The sequence below is a fragment of the Mus caroli genome, chromosome 2 (genome assembly GCF_900094665.2).
Source record: "Mus caroli chromosome 2, CAROLI_EIJ_v1.1, whole genome shotgun sequence".
NCBI classification, from domain to species: Eukaryota; Metazoa; Chordata; class Mammalia; order Rodentia; family Muridae; genus Mus; species Mus caroli.
The window spans coordinates 133,486,003-133,511,379 of NC_034571.1; the positions used below are offsets into that span (position 1 = coordinate 133,486,003).

Sequence of the window (25,377 nt, forward strand, 5' to 3'; positions counted from 1 at the left end):
GAAGGAAGGAAGGAAGAAAGGAAGAAAGGAAGAAAGGAAGAAAGGAAGAAAGGAAGAAAGGAAGAAAGGAAGAAAGGAAGAAAGGAAGAAAGGAAGAAAAAGGAAGAAAGGAAGAAAGCAAGCTTCAGGAGCATGGACCAGAGACAACTCCTCTGAGAGAACAGTAAAGCTTTTATAAGGCTTGTTTCCCTCCATCACAAAACTTTCCCCTTTACGCAGCTGCAAGGGTGAAAATCTGATCCTGGGCTCCTCATCCTTCCTGGGTATAAATGTTGAATGGGGTTGGTTGGCTGGGGAACCTGAGTTTTCTTTGAGTTCCTTGGTGCATAGAGGTGGCTCCTGGGGATCATTTTCCTATTTCTCTCTTCAGTTTTGGCAGGAAGAAAAATTTACACCCCACTTATTTACTTTTGGCAAAACAATTCCCATTTTAACACCTATTTGAAAGTGTAAAAACATTTCTCTGTTGCTGGGGGATGAATAACTTAACTTATATAACTTTCTTGCTTTAATCCAGGATAATGATGACTCTTTAAATACCTGTCAGCCTTCCAGGTTAACTCTACTGCCCTGTGGTGCACCCAGTCTAGTCACTTGTCTAGTTTGAATCTGTCAAAATGCTTACTAGTAGGTCCCAGCTCCCTTTGACTCCTTACTTAGCTTTAAAATGTTGTTCTCACTGTGGTAGGACAACCATGCATACATACCTGGCTTTGAAGCCAATTTCAAGAGCCCATAAGAGAAGCATTCAAGAAACAAGACACAGTCCAGTGTTGTTTGCTTTTTTTTTTAGTATAACTATGTCATGTGTCAAAAGGCAAAAATTATCTTTTAAGAAGGTAAGTTGAGTGTGTGTAAGTATGTGTGTATATGTATGTCTATGTGTGTGTATATATTGTACAGTGTGATGTTGTATATATAATGAAAATAACTCATAGATATCTTTAACTGAAGCAATAAAACTTGATGCAGGAGAAGTATTTCAGAGAACTAAATAAAATAACAATTGTAAGCAATATGAATATAGTCACATTTAGGTATTCAAATGGATAATATTTATATAAGTAGTTGAAATGCAAAGAAAATGACATAAAAGGACATACTCCTATACAGCTGGTATGGAGAAAGCAAAATGTTGCTCTCCTTTGCCTATCTCAGAGTTCAGCTTTTAACTTCTAAGAACCATACCAGCTTTTCTGGTTCTCTGGCTTATAGATCACACACCATGGGGCTTCTCAATTTCCATGATTATGTGATCAGTTCCTTATTTTCCCCCTTCTGGAGAGTCTTGACTTTCACAAATTTAATGAATAAAATAATGTTCATTTCCATTGAAAGAAAAATTGAAGCACCCCTCCAGACTATTGTGTCTGTAAGTATTAAGCAGGTGATATTTTTAAAATAAAAGAGGGTCGAAAAGCAGAAGCATCTCTACTACTCTACAAACGAGCTAGGCATTTTAGTCATGAAATGTATGTTGGATCTCTACTTGCTATGAGCCACATTATCCATCATTGTTTTATTGCCGAGTAACTTGGGGACTTATTGATAAGCCTATTGCCTGGAGCCCATAGACTACTAGAGGTCAATTATCCAACACATACATCCAAGGGCTTTCCAGACTACCCACCTAGAGGAATACAATAAAATCTCCTTCAGGGCACCAGCCATCCATTGGCACACACTAAGCATGGCCAGCTAGGTGTTTCATTTCCTAATAGGCAGCGACATTGTCTCCAGGGAATTGTTATTGCATTTGAAAGGGCCTGTTTAGACACTCCTTGCCCCAGAAAGGGGGCCTGTTTAATGTAGAGATATGAGTGTGTTGACTAGCTCTGGTGAGGACCAATCTCCTTCTCCTAGGATCTGCCATAAGCTCATGTCCTCCATAGCATGAGGACACCTTTGGAGATAGAAGATTGCACTGAAACATCAGCTGTTTGGAAGATGCTGGTGTGTTCAAGTATATCCTAAAGGGTTCCTTGAGATATGGATTATCTTCTGGCTGGTTTATTTAGTTTTTGGTGTCTTCTGTGAGAATGCTGTTTAGATAGCAGTGGAGGGTCATGAGTCAGCTGTAAGGAGAGTTTGATGGAATATCCTGTGTCTAAAACTCAGTTCTGCAATGTTGAGCTCTTACTTCAGTGCAGTGTGCACATAATGGTTTGAAGAGGGTGATGGAATTATCAGGCCTGCTTACAGTATTTGACATCTTGGCCACTGTGTGGCTTAAGTGGATTTCTCTAGTGAAATAAAGGTAAATATATATGAAACAAAAAGTAGCCATTACTTTTAGAAATGACTTATAAAGAGCTTTAGACATTTCAATGTGTAATTTCTATCTTCTTTCTGTTATTATGTATGTCTCAGATTCTGTATGACTGGGTCCAAGTTAGGTAATTATTTCTATGATAAAATACCACAACCAAAGCAAGTTGGGGAGGAGAGGGTTACACTTCCACATCATAGTCCAGCATTAAAGGAAGTCAAGGCAGGAACTCAAACAGGGCAGGAACCTGGAGGCAGGAGCTGATGCAGAGGCAATGGAGGTATGCTGCCTATAGGTTTGCTCCTTATGGCTTGCTCAACCTGCTCTCTTACAGGACCATCATCCCAGGGATGGTATTTGCAGTGCACTAGGCACTGCCACATCAATCACTAATTAAGAAAATGACCTTCAGCCACATCTTATGGAGTCATTTTTCTAATTGAGATTCCCTCAGATGACTTTAGCTTGTGGATAAAACTATCCAGCCCAGACAGACAGAGTGTTGCAATAAAATATAAGCCCTAATATATCAATGAGGTTATTTAATGTAATATATAATTTCTTTAGAATAAAATTATATCCATGCCCCTTATACATATATACTACACTTTATATGGTAAATATTTCTTTAATGTATGTAATACATTAACCAAAACCTTAGAATTGACTATGCTTTCAACCATTCTATTCCTTATTCGCTTGTATCTCCTTTCAAAAAATGTAACTACTGAAACATCAAGATTGGGCTTTTACAGCTCAATAGCAAAGTTCAAACAGTAGAACAAAACATCATGCTAACAGAAATCTTGTTGCATTCAATAATGTAAAAGACACTGACATACTAGAGAGACCCCAAATGTCCTTACACATGCTGAAATTCTTTGAACCTTCTTCACATTTATTCCTGTTTAGCATCTGTTTTAGTTACTGTTGTATTGCTATGAAGAGAAACGATGATCAAGGCAATTTAGAAAAGAAAGCATGTAATTGAAGGCTTGGAGACTTGTTTACACTTTCAGAGGTGAGTTTGTGACCACCATGGTGGGAGATATGGCAGAAGGTAGGCAGACATGGCTTTGAAGAAGTTACATCTGCTCTATAATTAAGTGGAGGGTAGCAGGAGTAGGGGAGACAGACAGAGAGACAGACAGAGAGAGAGAGAGACAGAGAGAGAGAGAGACAGAGAGAGAGACAGAGAGAGAGAGAGAGAGAAAGAGAGAGAGAGAGAGAGAGAAAAAATTTGTCTTGTCATGAGCTTTTGAAACCTCAAAGCCTGCTCCCGTGACACAATTCCTCCAACAAGGCTATACCTCCTAACCCTACAGTTGTACCAACTGAGAACCAAGCATTTCCTTATATAAGGTGTTGAATGCAATTCTCATTCAAAGCGTGTATTCTGTATTGTTACCTTTTCTATTTTTTTAAATAACAATAATAGTAATAATAATAATAATACTCTTCGCTGAAGAACATTTTCATGTTCAGAACTTTTGATAACAAACTCCAATTTGACTAGGTTTTCAAGTGTACTGTTAGATCCATGACCATTTATTTGTTTTTTTATGTTTGATTAAATCAATTTAACATGTCCTTTGGATTCTTTTTTGTGTTATCATAGATGACAATATTTACTTTTTTGTTAGATAAATAATATTCCAATTTATTTCTCTGTCTCTATGTTTTTGTTGCTTACTTACACATCAGGGGATTCTCAGATTATTTTGATGCCTGATGGCTTCATGGGTAATGATGCAATGAACATGAATTGCAAACACCTTAAGATAGTGATTGTTGTCTTTAGATATTAATATGTAAAATGTGATTGCTTGATTAGCATGTCATTAGTTCAGTGATTTAAGGCAATCTATTTGCTTTCCATAAAATCACTCCTAACTTCCATCCCCGCCAATAATGCACATGTTACACTTTTCTCTGTATCCTAATCAACAGTTACCATATTTCATTTTTTAAAATATTTATTTACTTATTGATTTAGTTATTTGCTAATGTCTATGCATGTTGACTGTGTCATAGTCTGCACATGGAGGTCAGAGGACAACTTGTGGAAATTAGTTCTCTCTGCCATTATGGGTGTCTTGGGCATTGAACTCACATTGTCAGTCTCAGCAAGTTCCTTTACCTTCATCTCTCTCTCTCTCTCTCTCTCTCTCTCTCTCTCTCTCTCTCTCTCTCTCTCTCTCTGTGTGTGTGTGTGTGTGTGTGTGTGTGTGTGATATGTATCTTAACAGAGGGGAGGAAGCCTTTCATTGTGTTGATTCAGATATCTGTGATTAGTGGTTCTATCTGTTCAGTACCTTTGTCCACTCTTAAATTGGACACTTACTTTATATGTGGAGTCATGTAAGTTCTTTACACATTATATTTTATGTGTGCTTTCTCCCAGTGTGTTCTTGAATCCGTTTGTGGGACAGAAGTCTTTTAGATTCTGGCAGTCATACTTTATTTTTGTGACTGTCGCCTGTCCTTTGGTGTGATATCCAAAATCTCGTGGAGCAGACCAATACCTGGGATCTCCCTGAGGTTTGCAACTAGGATTTTTAAATGGTTTATTGAATTCTTGATCAGGTTTCAACTTAATTTTCATATGTGTTATAAAATAAAAATCCAGTTTTACTTTTAGTTAGGCAGATGCCCAATTTCTGAACACCTTTTAGAGGGACTTAGCTTCCTTCATTGTGCATTCTCTATACTTTAGTCAAAGCAGCTTATCAGGTATGTGTGAACCTGTGTGTGAGCTCTCCAGTAGCGCCATTGTTCTGCATCTTGTTTTACAAGGCAGTGCCATTCTGCTTGATGAGTAATATAATTTGAAATCAGGAATGCGATGCCTCAAGCTTTGTTCTGATTTCTCAAAATTGCTTTGGCTAATCAAGTATTTTCTAGTTCTATACAGGTTTTAAGTCTGCTTTGTATTTCTCTGAAAAAAAATACCATTGGAATTTTGAAAGAGATGTCATTGACCCTATAGTCTGCTTTGGCCAGAGGGCCTTAAATTCCTGTCCTTCATGAACAATTGGTATCTTCTTTGTGTTCTCTGATATCTCTTTCATCAGAGTCAATTGGCTTTGTAAAAAGTTTTACCTCCATAGTTAAACCTGCTTCTTTTAGTCAGTGTCTGTATATGTTCACATGTGTGCACAAATTCATACACGTGTCCATTTTGTTCATGCTTGTCTGGGTACACTTGCACATAGGAATACATGCATGTGGAGTTCAGAGGTCAACATCAAACGTCTTCAATTGCCTGCTGCCTCATTCTTTGAGATAGGATTCATCATTAAGCCTAGAACTCACTAATTTGGCTAAGCTGCTCAGCCAGCAAGCTCTGAATATTCTGAATATCAACATTCCTCCAGTGCTAGACTTACATATGTGCATGGCTGGACTCAGCTTTCCCATGGTGCTGGTGTTCTAAACTGAATGCTATTCTTGTGTGCAAGCATTTTACTGAGGAAGTCATCTTTACAGTTAAATTTCCTCCTGTGCATTCTAAATTCCCTATAGGTGCTCTACATCAGAAGTGTAAAAGTAGCCTGTGTGGAAGTCTGTCTGTCTGAAACTTCTCATACACTGTAGTCACAATGACAGGAGCTCAGTGTTGGAAGAAACAGACCCTCAGTGTCTCCTAAGCGCTCCTAGACTACATGGTTGCATAACAGCAGATGAGGGAGTTCTCTACAGCTCTACATTACAGTGTTAGTTATGCGAAACTGGGCCTTTTATTGTAATAAGTTACTAATTAATGTGATTTTTTTTCACAATGTGATTGTCTCAATTTTAAACAACACTACTATATAGTGGACCGCATTGTACAGTAAGTCAGGAATTAATTATGGTGTAATATTAATTTATTACTAGTAAGACATCACAGAGTAGGTAGCTAAAACCTAAAATAGAAAATTGATGTCTCACCTGGATTAACTTGTTCCCTGATTGCAATATGCTTATATGATATAAGCTATTCTTCTGTACAGATACCCTAAAACTCTTTAAAATAATTTTAAATTTTACTTTATCTGAATGTGGGGACCCAGAATATGATGTTGGATTTCTGGATTTATAGGTGGTTGAAATCCAATGGGGAGTGAACTGGGTACTGTATAAGAGCATTAAGTAGTCTTAACCAGTGATCTATCTTATCTCTCTCTGAATGTTTATTCTTAACTTATGTGCATCTATGCTTGTGTGTGTGTGTGTGTGTGTGTGTGTGTTGGTGCTAGTGAAGGCCAGAGGAAGCTGTGGGGGAAATCCTGGACCTGGAGTCCTAACACCATAACTCTTAACCACTGAGCCATTTCTCCAGAATTGCATTGTAATGTCCTAATGTGTATCCATTAGAACCACCAACAAAAAGGCCTATATGTAATTTCTTTTTCACACTAATCTCATTAGGAGTAACTAACAGCATCTTAATAGAGTGTAGGTGTTATCTTTATAACAGGAGTGTAGTTGATTGCTGATACTTTGTCCCAGTGTTAAAGTAGAGCTTCATGCTATCCTGAAGGAATATCCTATAAATACCTTGGACATAGTGATTAATGTCAGGTTAAGAAAACAAGGTTGACTTTTCAGGATTTTCACTTCACATTAGCAGTACTCTCTGGTCTTACTTACAAATGAGTGTTCTCAATAGTGCTCTGTAACCTTTTAGAAATTTTCCAGCAAGGCAATAGTACTCCTTAATAGTCTGCTAACAGTAGCAATGCTTAGGATATGTGCTTTTTCATTGCTATTTTCAAGGTCTAATTATTTTCTCTGTGTTTGGGCAAGAGAACGGAATGAGGAAATAAGACATTAGACATCATTAGACACCAGTGAGCCAGGAACAGGGTTTTCTTGATTTCAGCCGGGAGCTAGGTTTCTCAGCATAACTGTGCTTATGGCTAACTTCTTTCTGAAGGCCTCCTTTTTGATAGGTCACATAAAGCATAAAGGAAGTCTGGATGACTCTAGTGATCTTTAAGGCAAAGGAAAGACCATGAATACAAGCAGTATCGCTTCTAGCATGTACTGTTAAAAGGTCATTAACCTTAAAGTGTCAGTGCTCTGCAACCAAGCACTATATGAGGTCACAGGCACCTGATGCTCTATCTGTGTGTTATTCTGTGCCTTTAACACTACTTCTGTGGTTTTCAGTTTCTCTAAATGATTGAGTACTAGCACAGTGTGCACATATGTGTGTGCACACAACAAGCAAACAAACTAAACAGAAAATCTTCCAAATCAAGACTTTATACCAACTACAGCTATTATCAGGCCAAAGAAATATAAACTTGTGAGTCTAGACAAAAGTGTTTAGTTACTCGTCTGTAAAACTCCATGATGTTACTAACAAATTGCCACATCGTGTGTGTGCATACTTGTCACTGATGAAAATGTACACTACATGGTAAGAAGGAAATAAGGGCTTTCAGAGTCCCTCATTTGTCTCCATGAAAGTATGTTTCACCTTTTCACCTCTATTAGGTTAAAGTCTGAGCCTAGTTGGGATTTGGACTGAGGTCTGTATCTCTAAAGAGTATTTATATAAGCATACAGTGACCTTATTATACTTTATTCCATAAACCTCTAGTGGTGTTGATTACAAATGATTATATGTTTCCATAAATAAAACATCCTGGAGTCTGGGCATATAGGCTAGTGCTGCTGTCTATGACTAGGATGAGTGTGGCTCTGAGTTTTATCCTTAGAGCTTTTTTAAAAAAGGGAAAAGGAACAAAAACAAACAAAACAAAACTAAGGCTTATTCTGGAATTTTGAATACACCTTTCTTCATTTCAATCTTTGGAAAGCCTAAAAGCAAGCATGAGATTGGGTTACATCTGTGATCACATGGACAATTCTACCAGGCAAATCAAAGTCACAACAAGTTCCTGAAGTCCAGCCAGACTGGCAGCCTTCATGTTGGATTCACAGAACTTAACCACATGTGTGTGGGAGAGGGGAAAGGTCCATATTGCTATAGCTTTTCCGCAGTGTCTTTTAAATGAATAAAGAACAGAAGCTGAACAAACGAACCCACCCAGAAAGATGACCAGGAGGAGAATAACCCTTGATGTCTCTAACACTAAGGGGCAGGCATTTCTTATAGGCAAAGTGCATGGTCACTGCTCACTTCGTTTACAATTGACGGGTCACAGGGGACCAGCGTATGTGATGATCCATTTCTTGAGGGTTCTAACAACTTGGTATGAGTAGTTCAATGTATTTGACCATCAGTTTCCATAGCTGCAAAGTTGAGGGCTTAGACTGAGGATGAAAGAGACAATAAAAGGGACCTCAGTACTCAGACTGGACTAAGATAGGACATCATCATCTTCGTCACCATCATCATCATTGTCAGTAGTAACAGTAATAGTAATATTAATAGTAATAAGAAAAGTAATGATGCCACATGCAGCAGAGACATTGACCTAGCTTGCCTTGAGTACTATATCAGAATCAGACCCTAGGATTTCTACTTGAATTTGGATCAATTTACATGATGAACCTAAGAAATCTCTCTTTAATATTTGAAGATTTCCCCTCGTTTTATAGCAAGATTTTAGGGGACAAGTAAACATTTTGTAATTGTCCTACTTGAAACACTGGATGTAATTCACATACAAGGGTGTGCATTTTCTTAGTGTGAGACTTGATGTTTTGCCAACTACTTATTTATTTATTTTGTAGCCAGCAGCCCTTTGAGATGCAGCACACTTCTCCATTCACTACCTTTCTGCAAGGAAGCGTGTCCAGGGTTCACAGATTAGTTCTGCCTGCTTTTGAAATTCATATAAATAGATCCATAGAGTTGTAGCTATTTATATCTCAGATCTTTGAGTCAACATTATGTATTCATGGTTCCATGTTTTGCCTATGGCAGTAGTTTCATTTTTAGTGCTACTAATATTCTGCTATGTGATGGTACCCGTTCATTTTCCTGTTAGTAGACACTAGCAGTTTCTAGCTTAAAGAGATTCTGTAAGCAGTCTTAGGCATGCCTTTTGGATGCCTTTGGGCATACAAATAGGTTGACTTTGCTGAACATCTACCTACTTTTTAGACTATTAGATATGCTATAATATACATATGCTTAACATCTTGTTCAAAGTGTGGATGTTAATTTATATATCAACTAGTGGTATCTTGAGTTACTGTAAATTATTTTCTAATTACCAAGAATTTTCCTTATTCACGGTGATATTTTTTAAAACATCCAGGTGAGCAGACTGCCGCTTTTATATGGGCTGGTCCTGGGTGACAAGAGACCTCATAGAGATGTCTGGTTGCAGGGTGAGAGACTGTGGAGCTGTAAGCCTGCTTCTGTTTCATGCCTTGATACATTATGATGGCTGTCTCAACAGCTGTGAATTTATTTATCTTTTTAATGCTTTCTTGGAAACTGACACTAGTTTGAAAGTAACCAGATTCACAGAGACCACACAGGTTAAGAAGAGGAATATTGGATGACACAAATATGGGCTTCAGTGGCGCCAGAGAACAAAGAAGGAAAAAAAAAACTTATTAGGTAACTAGTGGACCTAGGCATGAAATTTAGTAATACGCTCTTTAAACATAAAAGGCAAAGAAAAACTTGTTTGAAATAGTAGATGCGTCTGACGGCTAGTGCAAGGAATGTGTCTATTTTCACACTGCTGTACTCTGCTCCTAAAGAAGTTTCAACGTATCAAGGTAGCTTCCAGTTTCTTCTCCAAAGAGAAGAAAATAGGTTATAAATATGGGACCTTGCATTAATTCAAACCATTCCCAAACCTCTATATTTTGAAGAAAGTTGAGCTAAAACCACAAAGTATTGGGACTGAGTAAAAGTTCTGAGAATGGATGGAGGGGAATCACTCATGCCCCATTCTGTCCCGAATCCCCTGCCAGCTGTCATTTGACCATCAAATTTTCCCCTAGCCTGGCACTAGAGATGCTGAGTAACTTGTTCAAATTCTCAAAGTTTGCAAATGGCAGCCATTTTCAAGTGAGGGTTTATCTGAGGCTTTGCTGCCTCCCATTACCAGGCAGACAAAAAAGTGAGGTTCTGCGCTTTGGCAGTAAACAGCGGGCAAACTATAATGATGTTACAAAATGCACCTTAAATTTTTCTGATTTTAGGCAGTGAGGTAGTAGTTCTGAATGCCACATGGCTTTTTCACCTCTGCTGTAGTAGAAAGGCAAGCCAAGCTTAGGTCAACTTGCAACTTCATTGCCCACCCCGCAACTCCCTGGTCCCTATCTATCTTTATTTCTTCATGTTTACATTTTAAGGCACCCCTCTCCTTTTAGCAGCCGTATCTGTAAAATGGATCCTCAAGTTGTCCATAATTCTTGATCAAGATAACTGCTCAGCCCAGTTCAAATGTAAGTATAGGAGGCTCTCAGATAGAAAGTGTGGAATTTATGACACTTTGGGGAAGTTTAGTGCAACCAGTTCTTTTTGCATCCCATTCGGTTCCCGTAAGAACTTTCAGCACCTTGCTTTGCAATGAGCACTCAAAATGACTTGGACTACATCCTTTAAACTTCCTCACATGGGTATTACATGGGCCTAAGGTCGTTAAAAATGGATTGTTCTAGTGTTTAGTCTCATCTAATATCTACCTTATACTTGAATGAATGATGGTGTAGGAACAGTAATTAAATGACCTAAAAACCCTAGTGCCTCATCTAGTGATTGGAGATCAAAAAGTCAAACCTAGGCTGGCTGGGTAGCTCAGCATGGAAGAGCACATGCCTCCCAAACTCACCAATGTATGTTCTCCAGAACCTACATAGAGGTGGAAGGGGTACCTGACTTAAAAATGTTATTCTCTGACCTTTATATGTGCACCATGACATGTTAAAAATAATTCATACTAATTAAAAAGAGCCAAATCTAGGCATGCCAAACTAAGTCAAGAAGAGCTAGGAGGAAATAAACCAATTCTCAGCACTGTCCCTTTTCATTTATTCTAAAATACTTGTTTACCTATGAGATAATAACAAGAAAGATAAAGTTCACTTATTAAACAGACTCCATTCCACTGTCAACCCCAATGCATAAGAGTCAGATTCAATTTAGACAAGCTTATGAGTGGGAGAATAAAGTCATCAGATGTGTTCTAGTGAAAATCATCATTAGATGTCTTCATTCCAAGCTCACAGAGCAATCTGCTGCTGACAGTATGTCCATGGTAATTTACTCCTTGTCTAAGACAGAGTCGTCACTATCTCATCTGCCATTCTCAATATTGGTTTCAACTTTCCTTAATTATAAATAAAAAGTGTTCTCCTTGTTAAATACATTGTAGCCTTTACCTTTCAGAACACCCATGCAATGATCCTGTTGGCCTTCCTGTAGTTACATACTCACTCATCAAGACCACACTTATATGTCCCCTAACTGTTGCACATAAGCCCAGAAGATGTCTCTGGATGCCCCTGTCTGTGCAGATCTTTCCCCAGCCTGGTGTTTAATGACCTAGAAACAGCCCCACTGCTCTCTACTATTCAAGATGGAATGTAACTGGGAAATTCAAGCTGAAGTGTATACTCTAAGTCAATTTTCTTATTATAGACTGGTATTTATAAAGATTTGATGAGAATAAAATCGGACTTGCTCAAACTCTCCCTAACAGACAAAATATTTAGTAGGTCAATGAATAATAGGTTTTATGAACTTTACTAATCATCACATTCTCTTTATATGTTAGAACCTCACTACTTTATCTCCTCCAGATCTTCCACTTTAAATCTAAATAGTGACTATTGGACTACTGTATCCAGGATATACTTACATTGCATGTATTTTAAGTGCCTGTGATTCAGAAAGTCCACTAGCAACCTGCAATCTGTTTGTGCTATGGGGCTGGGCCCTCTTAAGCAGCCAGTTGACCTCATTCACCCCACTTTAATGCTGTAAGGTGTCTACCACTATTGGCTTTACAGATGGGTACTGAGGCTCAGAAGAGGCTGAGTCATGGATCTAATATTACACTTGAAAATCTAGTCAAATTGGAGTTTGTTATCAAAAATTTACAACATGAAAGAGGCCTTTAGAGAAGAGCTTTATCTTCCCTTTGAAATAGGCAGCCTATTTTCTTTCTTCCATGTTCACGTGGGCCTCTTTGTCTCAAGGAAAAAAAATAGAGGAAGTTAAAATTAGCATGATTCATAATGTAATTACCAGTGAATTAATAGCAATGAAGAAATGCATAACTATCCACAGTAGTATGAGGATAGATTAGCCAGTCAAAATCTACTCAGTCGCTGGTGATTGACTATTTCACAGAACCTAGAATATAGAACCTTATTTCCAGGATAATGTAATTTTATCAATTAAAATACTAGAGTGTTTTAAAAAGTAATGTTTAGTGAATGTCTTTCTAAGGTACTCTCTAGACCCTTTGTACATCCAATCAGAAAACCCAAGAGTATCACTTGAAAATGCAGATTTCTATGCAGTGCACGTCCTTGGCATTTATTCTAGTTTTTTTTTGTTTGTTTGTTTGTTTTTCTCTCCGTGCTATTTTCTCTGTGTTTAGATCTGCTTGATTCCTCCTTTAGTCCTCTTCCTCAGCTGTGCTGAAACAGAGAAATCAAACACTTGAAATATGAGAACAGCAGCAAACTGTATAGAGTGACTGGAATTGTTAATAGTAAAAGTAAATGTTGGTTATAGTCTTTGGGACAAAAGAAAAGTTATATAACTTTGGATTACTCAGTTATTTAAACACTACATTGATCACTACAGATAAATCCCAATGTAAGAAAATAGTGGTAATATATCTAGCAAGAAGAGGAAGAGGAAGAAGAGGAAGAAGAAGAACAACAGCACAACAGAAAGAAGTAAATAGGAAACAGAGTTAATTTATCTTGTCCTGAGTGGTGCCATCTCCCCCAGATGCTTACAATGGTCTGAGCAATATCTGCTGCTGTAGAGGATGCCTGTATCCAAGTCATACATCTGGCTGATTAATTGCAAACATATCAAAAATAATACCTCCTTCACAACAGTTCTGGATGATTTACTAGCATCTGTTTTAGAGCTGTATGTGACATTATTAGAAGCTGTGAAGCCACCTCAAGGTAGCTTCTTTCTCTGCTCATTTCTCTTTCACTTCTACCATACCTGTTTTTCTCAAGAGCATTTCCTCAGAAATCTCCTAAGCTTCGATCTCAATCCCTAGAAAACCAGTCTTCTATAGCACGTTGTGAAAACCATCAGGACTTCTGCTTAAGGGGAATTATGGTCTAGTTTAAAAGACAGGGCACAGTAATTCATACTATAGGGAAGTGAACCTACAGGGCAAATGAATAAGCCAAGTTCTGAGTGCTCTTCTTTATCCTAATCCAAGTAGAGTTGTGAGAATTGGGGTAGGCATGAAAGGCATTTCAGAGGAAGTTTGCAAGTGTTCTTTTCTTCAACTCAAGACAGATATAAAAATGTTGCATAATTCAACAGAACTATGTTAAATCTTTGTATGTGTTTCTAACAGTGCATAACTATTAAAGGGATCATATTAGTTTCTGCTTCTTCCTGAATCCTCTTTTGATTTTTATGCACATCACAGAACTATAAGCTGGGTCTGGGGCAGTAGAGCCCTGTTCAACTGGAGCCTTTACCTTGGCATGTTACATAGCATTCCCTTTAAGAAATGTACACTCATCTCAATCAATGATGTTTTGCCATCATCTGCCTAGAGTATTTCTTCTGATATGTGTAATATTGTATCATCTTCACTCTCCATAATCTATTCTCTTAATAATTTTGTTTTCTCTCTCTTCACATGGATCATGATTTTCAAAGAAAGTGCTGAAGATTTAAGGTGATAGCACCATCTCAGTGATTTCTCTTCCTCCTCATGTAGTCCTACACATGTGTCTTAACACCTTGTCATCACCTAGTCTAGCTGACTTCAGTTGTGAGTCTCTAATAATAGACTGAGGGTTTTTTTCTTTTTCTTTCTTTCTTTCTTTTTTTTTTTTTTTTGGATTTGAGGTTAGATAGTGTGTGAGGGAGCTGTTCTCAGTCAGGAGAAAAAAGATGAGGTAGAGAAGGAAAGGAAGTCAATTTTCAAACAATTTACTAGAAATTTACAAACCCTGGTGACCAGAGCTTAACCTAGCTGGCAACTTTATAAGTCTACATGAAATATATACCTCATCCCTCATACCACCTGCTTCAGTGTGAAATGGAAGGATGCCCCAAAGGTTTATTAAGGCAGCAATATTCACAGAAAAACGGATCATAAGTGTAGGTTGGAATTCATTGGTAGATTAGTCCATTGATGAGTTCATTCTTGAACTGATTTTTAAAGGTGGAGTTGTCACCTAGTTGAAGGAAGGAAGTTGCTGGGGGCACTCTTCAAGAGTGTTCTTTGCCAGTGTCTGAACATTATATCTCTAACCTATCTTGGTCATTGTATTAAGTTTCTTCTGTTATTATGATAAAAATCCCCAACAAAAGAAAGATATTCCTTAAGAAATAGAGGATGCCCTTGATTTTACTGTCCTAGTGGGAAAGGCATGACTGCGGAACCCTGAGCTTAAAGATACATTGCATGCACAATCAACAAGCACACACTTAATTCTAATACACAGCCCATGTTATCTTCTTTATTTAGTCTAGGATCCCAGCCCATGAGGGAGCCCTTGGCTCCTCACAGCCAAGGTATGTCTTCCCTCTTCAGTTAATCTATATAATTACTCATAAAATGTCCAAAGGTTCAGTATGGTAGTTTGAATAAGATATCCCATTTAATCCCAGACATGTTAATGTTTGGTCCCCACTTAATGACATTAATTATGGGGGCTTAGGAAGCTTAGCCTTGTTGGACAATGTGTGTTACTATAGGTAGGGTTTGCAAGCTTACAGACTTAGGCCATTTGAGTTTGTTCTTTCTCTCTTTTGTTTGCAGTTAAGGCTGTGTGATCTCACCTTCCTTTTCTTACCACAATGCCTACCACTTCCTCACCATGATGGACTCTTACCCACTGGAATAATGAGTCCAAATTAACCCCGCTTCTATAAGTTACATTGGTCATGGTGTTTTATCACAGCAATAGAAAACTGACACTAAGACACTCACTTATTCTATAGAATCCATCATAGACATGCACAGAAGCTTGAGTCTTGTGTGATTCTGGCTCATGCCAAATTGTCAAACAATATCAATCAATTTTAATAGAGTCACCATGAATTACTGATTTTTCTCTACCATATATTTTTAACCATAACAAACAAGCAATAGAGTCAAGAAAGCATAGTTGGAAAATTGTGGAGTGGTGACTTGACATAAACATTTTCTCATTGGACTCTTGGATATTTTGTCACAGTGAGTTAATACACCCTCTAAGGACAAAGGAAGGATGCATTGTATACAGTAACTATTACTAGTCATCTCAAAACACTGATCTCTTTGGAAATAACTTCTTGGTATTCTGGTTTCCCCTGTGATTGAACAAAGAAGTTTTTGGAAGTAAGAGAGAGCAGTTAAGTTAAAGAGATGAAAGAAAGAGAAAAGAAAGGAAAGAAGGAAGGAAGGACAGGAAAAAAAGAAAGGAAAGGAAAAAGGAAAGGAAAGGAAAGGAAAGGAAAGGAAAGGAAAGGAAAGGAAAGGAAAGGAAAGGAAAGGAAAGGAAAGGAAAGGAAAGGAAAGAAGGACAAAAGAAATCAAGTGAATTCCGCCTTTGGTCACTGAAGTGGTAAAGGTGAGAGGACGTGGGGAATGCCCTGAGAAAAGTTAGCTACACCGAGTAGTCACAAGAAAATATATAACCAGTGTACTGGCTACTTTTGTGTCAACTTGACACAGCTGGAGTTATCACAGAGAAAGGAGCTTCAGTTGAGGAAATGGCTTCATGAGATCCAACTGTAAGGCATTTTCTCAATTAGTGATCAAGGGGGAAAGGCCCCTTGTGGGTGGGACCATCCCTGGGCTGGTAGTCTTGGGTTCTATAAGAGAGTAGGCTGAGCAAGCCAGGGGAGGCAAGCCAGTAAAGAACATCCCTCCATGGCCTCTGTATCAGCTCCTGCTCCCTGACCTGTCTGAGTTCCAGTCCTGACTTCCTTTGGTGATGAACAGCAGCATGGAAGTGTAAGCCGAATAAACCCTTTCCTCCCCAACTTGCTTCTTGGTCATGATGTTTGTGCAGGAATAGAAACCCTGACTAAGACAACCAGTCCCACTGAATAGACTACACATGTTCCTCCTGTCTCCTGTGTCCAGTCAGGCAGCAATACTGGCGTACGTTCCCCCCTCCTCTCCTTTCCACAATTTTCCATCTTTGAAGTCAAGTCTGCATCCTTTTTTCCCCCTTGTCTTGGCATGTCCCAGCATACTTGCCTGATATGGGTTGGAGGTTAGGTCCCTTTGTGTGGTGTTTCCCACTTTTGTATTTGTGTTACAGTGCCTCTCCAAAATCTTCCTTTTCTAAGATGCTTCACACGTCCCTCTCTGCTGTTTATAACACTTAAAATTAGCCTTATTTCAGCACTCCTCATAATATACCTTTTATTAAATTTGTTTAAACAGGCATTTCTCTTTCTCCCTAGATTGTTATCCCCGCCCCCCACCCCCCAGAGTGGAAGTGTTGGTATCCAGTTGCTATAGAATCCACTACAGTGCTTCACATAGGGAGGGCTTTTGATAATTTAATGCTTGTTGAATTAAATTGAATAATTAAAATCCAAAGTAAGTTGGAAAAGGGTGCTGTTTGGAGGGGAGTCAGGATTGGGTTACCTGGTTAGGAAAACATATACTTGATTTTTCTAACAGCTTGCACCCAAGCTGTCATTAAAATTAAAGTCCTTTATTACACGCTTTTATTGTTGATGAAATAATACTCCCATGCCTTGGAGCATGCTGCTCTTAGTTATAATTTTGTGACATCAGGCATCAAGCAGTTGGAAAATTGCATGTGCTGGTAATATAACTTTACATACAGTATATCATTACAAATGAGAACATGGGGCCTGGGGGTAAGGATGTTCTGTGACATACTTCTATGAGAAGAAAGAAAATTCACCTACAAATTTTTGACTAAAGCATTTTCAACTTGGAACAAACCAGACTCCATACACTTTAGTTGTCTTCTCAGCTATATAAGTTCAATCCTAACTGATACCATACTACAAATACAAACTATTTCTCTTCTCCCCCCCCCACTGTTTCTCACAGCCCCACAACTCATACATCCATATATTTATATGCAGAAATCATACATAGGAAAAATGGAAACACTTTTCTAAATTTCTGAACTGATGCTGGCTGTTGCTCTAAAGGTAAGTGCTTGTGCTGGCCTGATTATTCTGATTGGAGTGCTTACCCTATCAATTCCTCTATTTGTCCACTCCTGTTTAAATGATAATGGAGACCTCCATTAAGTGGAATTAAGAAAAAGAAGAAATGCCTCATTCTGCTGGGATGAACTCAAATGAGCCATATTCCAAGGCCTTCCTGAGACTTGTATCTGAGGCAGAGGATGGTAGGTGCTCTGAAGGCAGTTCTCTTCAAACTGTCGCTCCTATGTAGCCCTGTGGACCTCTACTTCGTACAATGATATAAGTATATTCTAAGAGTGAGCTATAGTGAAAGTGTCTCCAAATAGTTTCAACTTAAACTGATGTAGAATTGTTTCTTATTGAGGTGGATTTTTATTTCTTTTTTGCTTATTTTATGATTATATATCGTCACCTTGTTGAGAGAAAGCCTCTCCTTTTGGCCTAGTCTGGCCACAAACTCAATTCATGATCTTCTTAACTTTATCTCCTGAGTGGCAATATTTAATTATAACCCCAGACTGCTGCTGCTGCTGTTCATCATCATCTTCTTCTTCTTCATCATCATCAAATAATAATATCCAAAAAAAGGGTCAGACAATACCTGATATGAGAGATCCAGTGTTGTTCAAAATCTAGGATCCCTTGTTATATTTGATAGCATCTATCTTTGGTATTGACCTGTGGTCATAGATAACATTGTGGAATTCTAGCAGTCCCTTATTTTCAGAGGCAGTCAGGAGGCTGAGTTTAAGAGCAGTAAATCTTTACTTGATCTGCAAACTTTCCTTGCCACTGCATTCAAAGCTTTCCTTTTATATTTAAGATGCCTTTGCCATGTGGCTCCTTGTTTAGATATTTGTGTTTGCCTTTTGAAATTAGTGGTAGTTATTAAAGAGGTCTTGTTAGTTTTAATTATTTTGTGGAGTTCAGTCCTGGGGAGATAGGCTAGGGAGATGTTCAACTGTTGTCAAAAGGTTCTCTTTATTAAGAAAGTAAAGAAGATCACATTTGGAGCAGTCAATACACACATAATACTATTTCTGTTTGATGCTTACATCGTTGGGCATAGAAAGAGTGGGGAGAAGAAGCCTTCTTACATGGCTAAAAAGTCTCCATGCTGGCAAGACACTGTTTGGTTCACTCAGAAGAAATCATACTAGGAAAGTAGTATCTTTTTCTGAAGGACTGATATCTTTTCTTGAGACAGCATTTCTTTTCCCAGCATCTGGAATAACAAGCATTGGCTATCTGTGTCAGACCAAGTCAACATACCACAGTTATTTATTAACAAGACTTACACCCTTCTTAATAGCCTTGGTTATTCTCTCCCCGAGGGAGGTTAGACTCAAGGAAGTTGTCATTATTTTCTTTGTTTGGTCCAGAGTGTCTTTGTTCATGCTCAACTTCTAAGAGATGGTGGGTTGAATTCACTTTCAAACCTATAGGGACTAATTATAAGAATAAGACAAAAGAGACTTGTAATGTTTTCACTGGAAGTGAGATCAGGGGACCAGGAATTGAGAGTTTGAACTTGCTGCTTTTGTATCTGAGGACTAGAGTAGATATCTCTCTGGGTTGCAGGAGGGCTATGGCCACTGTCATTCTATTTTAGAGGAATACTTACAAGCTCTTGGGCAGATAGCCCACTCCTCTGTCATGTCTTAATCTTAAGTTACATTTCCCCCACTTCATTGTCGAATATGGTTTTTTAACTCCTAGGTTGCCAAGGTTGCTCCATCTGTCCCCAAAAGCCCCCAAATATGTGTTTTTACGAAAGAGACAGTGCGACACTGTAGTAGCTGAGATAGGTTGGAGAAGTAAGGGCCTGAGGAGAGCTGTCCCTGGAGAAATGACAGAATCACAGGTTCTTTCCAAGGAGGTAAAGGACTCACTTGGATCATCTGGTTCTGATCTCTAGCCATGCACTGTGACAATCTCATTCAACAAGCATATTTGATTTGTCACCTGTGATAAGCTGTAATTGATACAGACTATTTGACTCAAAGTTGAATGTCTACTGGGGTGCTAGACTATACATTTTAACAATCATTTTGAAACACCATCATCTGCTTTCTCCCAAATATTTTTTACATTTCAAATGTGATTTTGCAAACATTTGTTATCGACTGTGCATAAAAGACTGAGAAAAATGTAAGTAACCATTTATGCCACATTGTGATTTCTCCTTAAGTGTGTGTAGAAAGACTTTTGGTCATCTTTAAAGAGCCTAGAGCCTTTTTCCCCTGTAGGGAAAGTGCAAAGCTGAGAGCTAGTTTCCTAGGAGATCTGTAACATGAGGTCAAAGCAAAGGCCCATGTCACTATCGCATCTTCAGGGCGAGGAAGATAAGGTTTACTAAAGAGGCTCTGTCCTGTCATCCCTCTGTGATCTCACTTGAAACAAAATCCTGGCTGACCTTCTCATCCTCTCTATCCAGGAGATTTCAGTTACAACTGATGCTGTCTACAGAGCAAAGACTCTGTCTCTCTTCAAAACAGACAGCCATGCTCCCTCATTATTTAGCCTCCACTGGAACTTTGCTTTCTTTTCTGGAGTCTGGTTTACTGGTGCAGGAGAGGAAGAGGCAGGGGTACCACTCTTACACTGCTAGAAAAGGATATAGGTTGATCTTTTGAAAATACTTTTCGTAAAAGAATCAGATTCTATCCTATGACATCCTTGAAACCCATGAATAGAGGCCCTTAGTTGGGACTAATACAGCCATATTCCAAGATCTCTTTAATATATCTTGGCTTTGTTGCCTACTTTATAAAATATTTACCTAAAGTGCTTTTTTCAGAATGTTTACTCTAACCTATTTTAATGACAATTCAAGTCCAAGAATTATAAAGTATGGGTTTTCTAACTATGGAAACACTATGGAACATAAAAAACGTAAAAAATATTCCTCATGTGGAAAGATATACCAGCATTTTTTTTCTGATTAGATTTTGACAATTTGATGCAGACTTAGACATATATGCAAGGAGGGAATGTTAATTGAGAGAGCTCTTCCATAAAATTGTCCTCTAGTCAAGACTGTGTGAACATTTCTTTTTTAAATTAATGATTAATGTGGGAGAGCCCAGCCTACTGTGGGCAGTGCCATCCCTGAGCAGGTGGTCCTGGGTTATATAAGAAACTGTGAAGCCATGATGAGCAAGCAGTAAAAACATTTCTCTGTAGCTTCAATTTCAGTTCCTTCCTCGAGTTCCTTCACCAACTTCCCTCAGTGATCAAGTGTGATCAGAGAATTATAAAATAAAGTAATCCCTTTCCTTCCCAAGGTGCTTTAGTCACAGTGTTTTATCAGAGCAACAGTGAATCTATCTAACTAAGGCAGTTAAGCATCAAAGGATGTAGCTACATCCTACCTCTTTCTATGAAAGATAAGTAGGTAGGTGATGGCAGACAAGCAGTCGCAGCAGGTGGGACTCGCTGAGTCACTGACTTACAATGAGATTTACAAGAACTCTTAGAGTAAAGAGGCTGCAAAGCACCTACTTGGACACTTTGCTTTCTTTTGTAAAAGGTTACCATGAGGGTTGGCCATAGTGGGAGACAGAGACAAACAGATCTACAGATATGTGTTAGTTCTGTCAGCCTGGCCTATAAATACGTAGTGAGATCTGTCTCAAAAAACAAAAAAACAAAAACTAAAAATCAAAACAAAACCCAGGAAAAACAAAACACACACCATAACCATTATTTATCAGAACGGTGGCATATTGAGACATGTCATCTCTTTTTTTATACTATGCTATATATTAAAATCACTTTTAAATCAATGCTAACTTTTAAAGGTACCTATGATGTATTATCTTTTTTTATCTTTAAAGATTGTAGGATTTCTTTTTTTAAAGATGGGATTTGAGAGAAGCTCAGGCTTCTTTCAAATTCGTTGCTATATTTGTGCTTCAGCCTTAAGTGTGCTTGCATGATGGCATAATCCACCATGCCTTGTTAAATATTCTATTTTAAAATCCCTAACATTAGTTTTAATTCATTTATGTTCTAGCTTCAGGTTTGCTCAGGTTGTGAGCACGTGCTTAGCAGTGGCTTTTTACTGTGTGCTTTTACTTGTAGAAAAATATGTATAATGCCATTTGTTTGAATATGTATTTGTATATATTTACCCTATCTTATACATACATGGCCCATTTATGATAAAAATAAACTGAATACTACATTGCTCAATTTTTTCAGTTTTAATAAGTAAGAAAAGACATTTCTGTTTAAAGGCAATGCATTAAAAGATGCACCTATATATGCCTCAGTGTACACTGTAAGACTGCCCAGATATCTACATGAAGAAATATTTCAAATGTCATAACTTCACATTTGTAAATCCCAGCATAAAACTACCAATATGAATAACCAATATGAACAACATGCTTTCTCCAGAAGCCAGGAACCATATTGCCATAGGCCCTAAGAGAAGCCAGTTTAGGCCTCAGAGGCTCATTCAAATGGGAATTGTAAAGTACCTCTGATCCAAGCATGACCAGGTAGGCCAGAGTTACTACTTCAAATAGTAAGAGCCCCTTTTCAGCAACATCATGGAAAGACATGAAGAAGGGGTCTGCGGAGAAAGCAAACCAAAACCTTTCCAATCATAAGCAATGCCAAAACAGTGGGCTGCCCCTTAGAAACCGTGCACCTCAAGCAAAATGCAAAAAGAAAAGAGTACTTGAATGAAGATGTGAATGGATTCATGGTGTACCTGAAACAGAGCTCACAGGTGCTTCACAATGGAGCGCTGATAGCAGCAGACAGCCGGGAAGTAATGGAAGAAATTGCAGTGGCCTTAAAGAAGGACAGTAGACGGGAGAGGAAGGCGGCTGATGAGACAGGCGGCAGAGAAGAATGCAGTGGTATGTTTCCATTGTTGACAAGATGACTGCCCCGCTGTACTAGAGAGTCAGGACATGGGCACACGCATTTGTTACCGCTGCAGGTCCATGGAGCACGAGATGACAAAGTGTAGAGCAAATGTAGATCCTGCACTTGGGGAATTTCCTTTTGCAAATGTTTTGTCTGCGGAGAAATGGGACCCCTGTCCAGATTCTGCCCTGATAGTACTAAAGGAGTCTATGGGGATGGTCGTGGCTGTAAACTCTGTGGCTGCATGGGGCATTTTAAGAAAGATTGCTCTGAAACTCAGAACTCAGATCAGATCATCACAGTTGGTTGCTGGGCAAAGGTAATGCAGACTATGAAGATGTTCTGGATGTGCCCAAACCTAAAACGAAAGTACCCAAAGTTGTTAATTTTTAATAAAAATTGGTATAGTTGTTAATTACCACCTCAAGATTACTTTCCAAAGTAAGCTTTTAGAGATTGAAGCTGGGCACTTGTGGAGGCAAATCTGTGTTATAGACGCCACTCTGACCTCGATGGGGGAAGGTTGCCTACAATCTGTCTATGGAGGAGTAAGTGTGATTAATTACACTCTCCAGATGTGTGTGTGTGTGTGTGTGTGTGTGTGTGTGTGTCTGTGGTCTGTCTGTCTGTATCTCTGTGCCTGTGTGTCTGTATTTGAAACAGATTCTATGTAGCCCAGGCTGGCTCCAAACTAATATCCCTGCTTCCGAATCCAAAGTACTGAGATTATAGGCAATTTGCCCAAGAGCATATTTTAGCAGATGGAACTTAGAAATAACTAAGATTGTAGCAGTCATCATTATAAATGTGAATTATGAATCAAAATTGACCTCTAGATAAAGCACATGCCTTTCAGCTCACAAATAAATAAATATTTTGTTATATGCTCTTCAAAAAAAAGAAGAAAGGAAAGAAAAAAGAAAAAAGGAAAGCCAGTTAAGCTGAGGCATAAGATGAGAATGTCAAACTAGCACCTGTGACTATGTTCAAGGAGGAATGTCAATGAGTGCCTTAATAAGGACTATAAATACACAAGCAGTTGAATGAAGTAATGAAAACAATTCAAGACATGAACGTAGAATTTAAGGAAGAAATTGAACCACTGATAGAAACCACAAACTGAAATAAAACTAGACATGGAAAAGACAGGAGGCCACATTAACAGCGCAGAGGTAGGTAAGCCTCAGCACCGATTGAGAGTCCTGGAAGAGAGAGCATCAGATCCAGAAGGCAAGATAGAAAAACTGGAGAGTGCAATCACAGAAAATGTGAAGTCTAAGAACTCTAGTCACAAAACAGCCAGCAAGTCTGAAAAGCCGGCACTCTGAAAAGACAAAACTTATGATAATAGGTATAAGGAAAGAGACTAAACCTGCGTAAAAGCAGAGAGTATATTTTCAACAAAATTTTAGATGAAACATTCCATAGTCTAAAGACAGAGATGCCTATCAGGTAGGTACAAGAAGCAAATAGAACAACAAATACACCCAGAAAAGAAACTACCCACAATGCATAGTCACCAAAACCCACCAAACACACTGAACAAAGAAAGGATATTAAAAGCTGTAAGGGCGAAGGCCCAAGCCACAGGTAAAGGCAAGGCTATTAGAATAACACCTGACTTTTCAATGAAAGCTCCGAAAACAGATGGGCCTAGATGAATGTTCTACAAGATTTCAGAGACCACAGATGCCAGCACAGACTACCATACCATCAATCACACGACAGAGAAAGAAAAACATTGCACTTCATAAACTATAAACGAATTTAAGCAGTTTATATTCACCAATCCAGAAGGCCTAAGAGAAAATTTTAACTCTGAAGAAAAAGATCACTATACTAAAGAGGAAACAAGGGGTAAATTAAAAGCAGAGCAGTAAATCAAAAGGGGGCACCCACACCACAAAAAACAAAATAATGGGAATCAGTAAAGACTGCTCATTAATACTGCTCACTGTTAATCATCTCAGTATCCCTAATAAAACACACAGAATAACAGACTGAATTGTAAATTAGTACCCAGCTTTCTGCTACATCCAAGAAACACACTTTGCCATCAAGAATAACACTTTAGGAAGAAGATGAAAAAAGATATTCCAAGCAAAGCTACCATGGATCAAGAATGTATTGTAATGTGTGACAAAATAAACTTTAAACACAAACTAATCAAACAGATAGGAAATACATTGCATATATATTAAAGGAAAAAGTCTACTAAGAAGATATTATAATCTAAACATTTATGCATAAAATATAGGGGCGTCCAAATTATTAGAAGAAACACTACTGCAGCTAAAATTACATAATCATCCTATCCTTTTCTTTCTCATAATATCTCATATTCAACACAAAAACTAAATTGAGAAATTCTGTAGTAACATCAAAATCAAATGGACTTCACAGACATGTACAGAGGATTCCACTAAAACACAAAAGAATATACTTTTCTCAGAAGCCCATGGAACTTCCTCTAATATTGACCACATATTAGGATACTAAACAAGTATCAACAGATATTAAGAAAAGTTAAACAGCACCCTGCATCTTATTTAACCACCATGGAAAGATTAAAACTGGATATCACCAACAATAAAAACAACAAACTATATAAACTCATGGAACCTGAACAATTCACTACTGAACAAATATTGGGTTAAGACAGACATTAATAAGAAAACTAAAACTTTGAATAATTAAATGAGACCCAAAACACAGCATACCCAATTTTATGGAAAACAGTATAGGCAGTTTTCAGAGTCAAGTTCATAATACCAGTGTCTACATTAACAAAAACGCAAAAATACAAAAAAAAAAAAAAAACAAAAACAAACCTAATGAGCTCTGATTTTAGTAACTTAATGACATACCTGAATGCTCTGAAAGAGCAAGAAAGAAACAAGGAAGGAAGGAAGGAGAGAGAGAGAGAGAGAGAGAGAGAGAGAGAGAGAGA

At 38.2% G+C, this 25,377-nt stretch overlaps 1 protein-coding gene and 1 pseudogene across 7 annotated transcripts in view; both read left to right on the forward strand.

The window, feature by feature from the left end:
• Macrod2 (mono-ADP ribosylhydrolase 2) overlaps positions 1–25,377 on the forward strand; it is a 1,935,542-nt gene that overhangs the window by 680,330 nt on the left and 1,229,835 nt on the right. The window lies entirely within an intron of this gene.
• LOC110289483 lies at positions 22,044–22,820 on the forward strand (annotated as a pseudogene).